This window comes from Alligator sinensis, unplaced genomic scaffold, assembly GCF_000455745.1.
Source record: "Alligator sinensis unplaced genomic scaffold, ASM45574v1 scaffold1213_1, whole genome shotgun sequence".
NCBI classification, from domain to species: Eukaryota; Metazoa; Chordata; order Crocodylia; family Alligatoridae; genus Alligator; species Alligator sinensis.
In genome coordinates this window covers 340,761-350,164 of record NW_005842401.1, presented here as the reverse complement: position 1 = coordinate 350,164, position 9,404 = coordinate 340,761, and the positions used below count along the sequence as shown (strand labels likewise).

The 9,404-nt window shown below is 41.8% G+C and overlaps 1 long non-coding RNA gene across 2 annotated transcripts in view; it reads left to right on the top strand.

Annotated features, from left to right (window-relative positions):
• Positions 1–613: 613 nt before the first annotated feature.
• LOC112551281 overlaps positions 614–9,404 on the top strand; it is a 190,577-nt gene continuing 181,786 nt past the window's right edge. For both annotated transcript variants that reach the window (XR_003095551.1, XR_003095550.1), the window contains exon 1: positions 614–691. This is a non-coding gene — a long non-coding RNA (uncharacterized LOC112551281). The remainder of the gene's footprint in view (positions 692–9,404) is intronic.

Genomic DNA, 9,404 nt, shown 5'->3' with positions numbered 1-9,404 from the left:
CTACACATAAAGAGGTTTAAGTCATCAGAACCTGGTTTAAACTTGTAACAGAACAGAAGCTCGGTGCACATAAATCACTTTCAAAATGGGTGAAACTGGTTTCAGATAAACCTCGTTGAATGTAGTATCAGATTTAACTGATTTGGGTTAAACCAATTTATAAAACTTCTGTCCCAGACCCCTTCCTGGTTCAAGTTAAATCACAGGCCCTCAGCATCCCAGCATGCTTTGCAGCTCTGTGCTATGCAGTGCTGTCTGCTCCAGAGAGCAGGGCTGGCCCCATCCCTCTTCTCCCTAGCTGGAGCAGTGAGGATTGACCAACAAGGGGCTGATGTTGGGGGGAAGCCCAGCTGGAGATGCAACCCAGTCTGTGTGGGGGGGACTGCTCATCCCAGTCAAACCCCAGCTGGAGCCTGGGGCCAGGGATGGGGGTTAAACACCCCTCCCCAGATCAAACTTACTACTGACTACAACAGTAGACTACAAATCCCAGAGGCACCTGGAAGCAGGAAAAGGAAGCGATTAGTAACCTTGCAGAGTCCTGCTGCTGGAAGTTTGGACTACAAATCCCAGAGACCTTGGGGGTACCAGGAAGAGGAAGTGAACACACCGCCACAGAGCTCTACTCTAGCACTTTCAAGCATCTGGCCTGAGCCACTGTAGGCATATAGCTTCATTTCCTGAATCAAAGGTAAATGTCTGTTCACTTCTGTTTCAATTTAATCTGTGCAGTTTAGACTAACCTGCAAAGACTGAATCGATTCAGCCTTGGGCTTTTTGACTGTCTGTACCTAGCCTGTGTGTCCTCTGTTAGGCCACTGATAATTCAATTAAAGGCACAATGGGATTTTATCTGTGATCCCAACGATTCCACCTCCTGCCAAGCCACATGTACATGGTAGTGGGTGCAACTGTGGGATTGGGGATCAGATCCCAATTACACCCTATTGCCAATGAAGGGGGAGCCTGGGATCAGGATCCTGGGATCTCTTGCACCAGCAAGTAGCAAGCTGTGAAAACTGAGGTAAAAAGGCATTGAGTAATTAATTTTTTCCCACTTACTAGGTTGCCACCCCCAATCATTAAGGGACCCACACTTTCCCTGGTTTTCCTCTTGTTGCTGACATACTTATAGAAATCCTTGGGTCTATTCAGATGATCATGCATGTGTGTTTCCCTGGGGACAAACAGCAGCAACACACATTTGTGCCACTGCTAGTTGTCCCTAAGGAACGCCTCTGCATGCATGCTCTGGCACAGGGCAAATTGCTCTGGGTGGCGTAGGTGACATTGGGGTCAGCACCTGAGCTAGCCCCAGCAGCCTTACTTTGGGTCCTGGGGGCCTCCCAGGGCTGCAGCAGCAGTGATCTGGGCATGTGGAGCCTGGCTGACAGCTGCAGTTTGGCTCTGGCTGGCCAGGCTCTGGTTTTGGGTGGCACATGCTGTTGCCTTGTACCCTGTGCCACTGTTTTCAGTGTGCTTTTTTTGGTACCAGGATTCCCAGTAGCTAAATTTTGGCTCTGTGCTGCAAATATTCATTGCAGAGAACCAAATCACATATGTGGGTGCATTTTGTAGCACCTCAAAAGCCTTTGAAGTGTTGCAAAATGCATGTGCACACTCATGTGGATGTGCCCTTTTTTTTACCCTTCATATCCCTTGCTAGCTGCAATGCCAATTGCACTTTGGCCTTCCTGATTTCATCCCTGCATGCTTGAGCAATACTTGAGCAGTGGTGCTCTTATACTCTTGAGCACCACTGCTCTTATACTCCTATACTCTTCCCTAGTCATTTGTCCAAGTTTCTGATTCTTTTAAGCTTCCTTTTTTTTTTAAGCTCACTAAAGAGTTCCCTGCTAAACCAAGCTGGTTTCTGTCATGCTTGCTAGTCTTCCTGCACAGTGGGATGGTTCATTCCTCTGTCCTCAGTAAGGTTTCTTTAAAATACAGCCAGCTCTCCTGGACTCCTCCCCAACTTAGACTGGCCTCCCAGGGGATCCTGCCCATCAGTTTCCTGAGTGAGTCCAACTCTCCTTTTTTGAAGTCCAGGGTCATTACTCTGCTGCTCCCCATCCTTCCTTTCCTCAGGATCCTGAACTTAATCATCTTGTGGTTGATGCCTCTGCCCAGGGCGCACAGGCAGTGGATTGTAGCTCTGCTGTGGCTCTGCACCACATTGTCACCAGTGCAAGATCCCAGCCCTGGCCCCAGAGCAGCTTCCCACCCAGCCACATGCCCTACCAGTGCTTCTGGGGCTAGTCTCCATGAAAACTCTGGCCCTGTGCTGTCCAGCACCCACTGCTACTGGGGTCTCCATGGAAACTGGCTCCAGTGACCTAGGCAGGGGCTGCTGGGAAATGGAGTCCACTGCAGGCTTGATCTGGCCTGTGGGCCAGACTTTGCCTACACTTGGATTATACCCATGCATGACAGTACTCAAGTCATGTGAGCTGTCCTACCAATCTCTCTGCTGGTATCACTTCTGAGTTCCAGATGCAACTGAAATGTAGAAGTACAAAAGCAGGCATTAGATTTAGAAGGTCCTTAGCAGAATTTTTTAAAAACATGAAAAGTTTGAAATTTGGCTGTGGATGAAGGGGAAAGATTATATATATATAAATCCTGGATCTTCATTATTTCCTGAAGTCCAATGTAAAAGTCATACAATAGGTTGACATCTCAATTTACATTGGATTATAACTTGGTTCAAGAGGAACAAAAATCAGAGACTGAACTGTGTCAGAATGCAGTCTCCAGTGGAATACTTTGCATATGTATTTTTAAATTGGCTGCTCTGCTAGGAATTTTTAGTACATAGTGATTAATTGCAAGTAGCAGCCCATACCTAGCTACAAACTAAACAAGTTGCAACTGACTTTGAGACTTCTCAGAATTCATATGCAAAGCTGGCAGGCAGATGGCAAAATGGTTTTTGCTAACAAATTAAATCTGTCATAGATAAATCAGCAAATAATGTCAGATGACAATTCTGGGTTGTAGCTTACTGCCAATAATAATATAAGGAAAAGCAAAAGTATTAGCACAATGCATTTGTCTGAAACCTAGTCTATATCTAGAGTTACTTTGCAAAAGGAATGGATGGAAGTTTTGTGCATCATTGTTATCTTGCTGATATGGTGATACCTGGAAGCCCTGGACAGAATTATCTGTAGCAAATGGAATTGATGCTGGAATAATTTTACAAAAATGGCTTGAGGTTACATATTATTAAATATAACATTTCCAGAACCCAGTTCTATATAAATGGGTTATCATGGATGCAAAATATAACCTTTCTTTTCTATTCTTTGGTTCAGAAGAGCATCTGTATGCAAAACCATCGTGATGACACATTATTTTTGATATGTAAATAGACTGTTATTGTTACACACAACCTTGTTATAACTTAGTGTGCAAACATCCTGCTATGTTAGTAATAATTAAATTATTATTCTCATTCTCATTCTCATCTCTATTAAACAGCATTCTCATAAAGAAACCCGTACAACATACATGGCTAGTAGGGGAGTGCAAAATGGGCCATATTCAATTTGGATTCGGCCCGAATCGAGGACAGTGATTCGATTTGTTGATTCAGATTACTGTCCCCGATTCAATTTGGCCGAATCCAAATCTGAAGATTTGATACTGATTCAGAGAATCAGTGATTCGACCATAGACACAGCTTTAAATGTTTTTTCTACATACCTCAAAGTACCAGGCATGGCTTGTGAATGATACAATGGTGGGGTGGATGGAGCATCCCACAGGTGCGCAGGCCCCCCCCCTCTCCCGCCCCCGCCCCCCAGCTTGGCGGTGAACTCAGAAGTGGACCGGAAGTGCTTCTGGTCCACTTCTGGGTCTGCTGCTGAGCACTCTGGGGACCCCCTGAGCTCCTGTGGGACACTCCATCTGCCTTGCCATTGCAGCATTCACAAGCCACCTGGTACCCTGAGGTATGTACAAAAAACATTTAAGGCTGTGTTTATGTCTGAATTGTCGAATTGGTCCAAATCGCTCCAAATCGATTTGGAGGGTTCTGATTCGATTCGGAGAGATTAAAGGGTATCCTGATTTGGTTCAAATTTGGAGATTCAGCCACCAAATTGGGCCGAATCTCCACCAAATTGAATCAGCAACCGAAGCTTTGCACAGTCATAATGGCTAGTTGATACACAAAATTAGCTTCATTTCAGTAAGGTATTGTAAACATGTGAATAGTTGGCCTATTATAAACTATGTTCCAATAATTTTTTACGTGGGGATGGACATAAGCAAAATGCCTGAATACTTTAGTGAATTGGGACCTTAGTGAATTTGACTTTGACCTTTGTAAACCTGAACTCAGGTCCTATTTTGTACCACATGTAAAACTGAGGTTGCTGACAGACATGAGCTCCCTGTTGTAACTCATGGTGCTTCCCAGAAATAGGCATTCGCTATTTGGTTGGGGGAGGGGATTGAGATCCACCTTGGAGCCAATCCAGTGGAGGGAGGCTGTATGTCTTAGTTCTGGTTTGGGGTTTGCCCAGCCTGTGCTTGAGCGCGAGGAGGGTGGATGAATGGATTGAAACCCCCACCTCAGTTTCCATGGTACCCAGGCTGCTATTGCCCATCACTAAATCCCTCTGCTGATCACCCAGCAAAGAAACAGGACAGTTCCCAGCCCCTACTCCCCAATCATGGGGCGGGGGCTAGAGAGCCTGTTCCCTGCTTGGCTCTATGACCATGGAGCTGGGTGGAGAACAGGCTGGAGAGCTCCCACCAGTCTGCACCAGTAGGAAACTCCCAGTTTTGGCTTCACAGTCTCAGGGCCAGTGCTGGGACATGAAGACCTCCCAGCCCCCTGCTCCCTGATCGCAGTGGCAAAATTGGGACTGGGAGATCCTGAGAAAAAAGGATCACAATCTTGGAGTAGGGGGGCTTGGAGCTCCCTGCTGCTGGGGCAGGGGGACATAATCTCTTTCTGGGCTCCAGTGGTGGAGCCCACCCCAACAGCAAGCAGCTCTCAGGGGCAGGGAGCAATTTCCTGCCTGCTGGTGGCTTGCTGATTGGGAGCAGATTTGCTCATAATCAGGCATCTACAGAAGCACTACTGCTCAGTAACTAATCACAAGTAAATTTGCTACTTGCATTTTCAGGTAGCAAATTTACCTGTAATTAGTGAGGTTTATTGCACAGTAAGCATGTAAACATGTAGACGCACATGCACACTGTGCAGTACACTATGCTATTGCGCAGTAAAGCATCTTGTGTATACGCAGCCTTTGAGGCCAACCTGAAAATGCTGAGGACAGCTTTGCACATCACAGACCAACAGAATTTGTCAACCTGGGCCATCTCACCTCAAAAAATACTTGTAGAACATGGAGGGCAGAAAAGAACAGTAGCATAACTAAGGGAAGGGGGCAACCAGACAAAGAACTGCCCAGTTGTGCTTCTGGAAAAGGACAAAGACAAAACCAATTACTTCTTCCTTTTCAGCTCCTCAATGTAATGATCAGTACCGTTACAGAGGAATGATCTTAATAGAAAAAGTATGAAGAAATTGGTGTCAATATGCATCAATTGGGGTGCGCAAAATCCCTTTTAAATATCTATAATGGGTATGTAAATCAATCAATCATGTTGATAGAGTGTGAATCACTGTATTCCCCCCACTTCTTACTCTTCTGACTCATATAATTCTTGGCTTCTTTTATTTCTTTTAATTGGCCCTCATTTCTGGGTTTTTGTTTTAAAAAAAATATTTTTAGCACTGTTATTTTGTGTTTACAGCTATCATTCTTTCTTTATTTAATCTCATCACTTCTCATTCTAATGCTTTCTTTACAAAAAAAAAATGCTTTTTGCACATCTCTTACTTTAACTCACAGAACTATTTGGGACCCTGAAGGAATGTTTAGGATACAGAACAATTACTACAAAAGTCTGTTTAGTTACTTAGGTCTGTACTTGACAAACTCTCTTATGTGGGCTTTCATAGCTAAATTCTAACGTACAATATATAGGTATTTACTGGGGCTGGGTGAACAGGTTAGAATAACATAAGATTCAGCTTAAATCTTTATGAGATTCAAACAGAATCTTAAATGAACCTTTTAGTATCAGAATTCAAACCAGTTTGGGCACAGCTTACAGCATTCAGCTAGTTATGTATTGAAATCAGACATCAATGTTTCATTCTACCTTGGAATCAGTTCAGCAGTAAGTAATTTAATTGCAAGTCACTCTGAAATGACATTGCAGGTAAGAAAGATCTCTGTGAAGATTGTTCAGCTTTCCCTGATTAGCCTGAAAAATATGGTGTATTTAATATTAGATTGCTTTTAATGGAGTCTAAATTTGCCAGGTGAACTTTCCAGTAAAGAGATTATGGTGATAGTCACCAAGGCCATTGCCTGAATCGCATGAAGTTCATTCAGGTGTGGTAAATATGAAAACATTAAGATGACACCACGTTTGATGGCTCAAGATGGATAGGTTTATTGGCAAGCTTTTAAATAGTTGTAAAATATGCCAATCAAACAGAATTGTTCTAGCTCTGGGACCATTTTACCTGCAAAAATGGACAAGTAAATCACACAAGACAGATTCCATTGACTTTGCAGGAAAAGGAAAGACAAGCTTATTTTATTGCTATTGATGTTTGCTCTTATTGACTAAGTGTTTGCCACAGCCTCAAGTACCACTAGACACATAAATACTTTGAGAACCTTGTCTGTGTCCTTTGGTTGACTGGGAGGAACAATCCGTAATTTACATCCAAGAGATCTGCAGTGTTCCTCCAATATGCTGAATGGTTTAATAAGAGTTTGCTGAAAATTGGTTCAAATAATCCCCCTGCCCTGCAAGGTCTTTGCTGAGTTCAAAGAAATAGTTTTCCTTTATAGTGCTAAAGAAAAAACATTTAGCATTCTGTCACTGACTGCACTGCCTGAATTATCCCTGAATTTTGTTAAGTCACAGCCCAGTTTAGCTTGCTACCACTAGACAGAGAGAGAGATATGAGGTCACCTTCAAAAGAGATTAGTTCAGGAATTCCCTTCAACATTTCTTGCTTTTGGATAAAGCACTGTGATTGGATAAAAAGAGGTATCTCAAACAATCAAGGTGCACAAATCAAAATTCACTGAAGTAGCATAACACTTGGACATCACCTTCTAGTCTAGCAAGCACAGAGGAGACCAGATACATAGAGGATAACTACTGCTACCCTGCTAATCCACTCTTTAGCTCCAGTAGTAGAAGTCTGTGATTGGTTTCTGAAAATGTAAAGTTCAACTATCTCTACTGGGGTAGCTAAACTGAGTCCTACTGGAGACTCAGACTAATGGCAATTGTAGAGGTCATGCTTTCAATCAGTCTGGGAGTGAAAAGTCTCTTCTTGGAATTGGTACTAAATTTAATTAACCATTTTAAAAAAAGGATATGGCTTATTTTAGAACAGTTTTAAAAGTATGTGCTTTTGCCTCACTTTCAAATTTTGCATTGGATATTTTGTTTTACATATGTTCCTCAGCCTTAAGATAAAGCCGTATTATTACTTTTAAAAATATGTTAATTAGGTTTAATATTAGAATGTTTAGATTATCACTAAAGTTTTACAAAGAGCAGGTTAAAAATCTCTTTTATACTTTACTGTCTTGTTTTAAGTCCATTTCCATCTTCTGACATAAGTGAGATGTGGTGAATTATTATGATGTGTGACATATGTACAGAGAAAGCCAAAACAGTCGATATTCACCACTTGCTACCTGTAGCCAATACACACATCCTATTCTAATTATAGGTAAACCCAGTGGTAGCTCAGGTACAACTGTGTGTGTGTGTGGGGGGGGGGGTGCTATGCTATTTTTTTATTATTGGTGCTAGTTAGTACTAGCTGTGCTAATCATCAAGACAACATTGAAGCTTATCAATTTTAACAATGGGGTGTAAGTAACTCACTACATTTATTAGGGTCCAAAGTGTGATGTTAGAGCTCGGTGGAACTTCCCTGTGAGCAGACAACGTTCAGCTTTAGACCTTGGTGAATTGTTTGGGAACACGTGATGTTGCATTTGTGGATAAAGCCTAAAAAAGAGGGCAGACAAATTCCAAAGGGGCAGTTCATCTCTTGTTGCAAGGACTGCACAGAGGAGGGCTAAACATAGGGGCACATTGACAGCTGACATTGCTCCTTTGACTTAAAAGCTTTGACTTCAGATTGAATTACACTGATTTACACCAGCTGAAGATTTTAATGAAGAGTATGTAAAAGGGAAAAACTCATTTGCAGAGCTGGGGATAGTATTTTGTCAGGTGAAAGTTGGTAGGTTAGTTAAAATTCTTTTAGTTGCCTCAGTAAAGCTTTTAGAAATAGAAATGTTTAAATGATTCCATTCTTTGAAGTGCTTGCACAATTCAGTACAGAGTAATAAGTGACCATTCTTAAGTCACTTTAATATGCTAGTCCTGTTTGATTGCTAGCATAAGACAGGGAAGACAGCCTTCTAATCACACCATTCATATCTAAGAAAAATCAATAAGTAACATGAATAAGAAACAGCTCAAATTGCCATGTAGCTAGTGTTTGTCCCAAATAGAACAGCCCCTGAGGCATTTGTCATCATAAGCAGACAAAGTTTATGGATATGAGAGCAGAGGTCAGAGACTGTATGTGCTTCTGCATTGCAATTATGGTTATTTACAATCTCACTAAAGCACTGGTCTTTTTTTCCCATTTAATAATGTGTATGTAGGAAAATTGGAATTGCAATGTAACTTTCAGATTTCTAAATATGATGACTGACTGTTGCCTTCTATGAAAACTGAATGATCAACAAACCCATTGTATTGTTATGACTGCTAATTTATGAACTCTGAAACAAAAGGAATTCATTAGGTTGGTAGAGTGACTTTTCATGATACCAGATTTCACATTTAATACACAATTCTGAAATAGTTAACAATTAAATAAAGAGCTGGCAAAAGTAAAGGCAAAAAGATATTAATTGAGTGGATAAAGGAAATCTGGTTTGGGCCTTGTGATTTTTGTTCCAGCAGGCTCATAAAACAAAGGGGGGGGGGGGGGAATGGGAGTCCACGCACACACACATGCAAGGTTTTGCCTAAAATTTGTTTTATATAAGATAATAAAGAGTAATTATTGTCAATGTTGAGTTAATGCAGTAATCCCCCAAACACTTATGGCGGTATAGGACATTTCACACAGTTTATTGCACCATAAACAGTCCTAAGTTGCCCAGTCAGATTTTACTTGTATAGACTCCAGTCCTATAATGATGGTGATTTTGACTCATTGCCTTTTTCATATCTGAAAAAGATGATAGCTGTGCCCATTTAAGTCTCACATTGACTAATAGTGAACACTGTAATAGGAAACCCCTGCCTCTGTTATT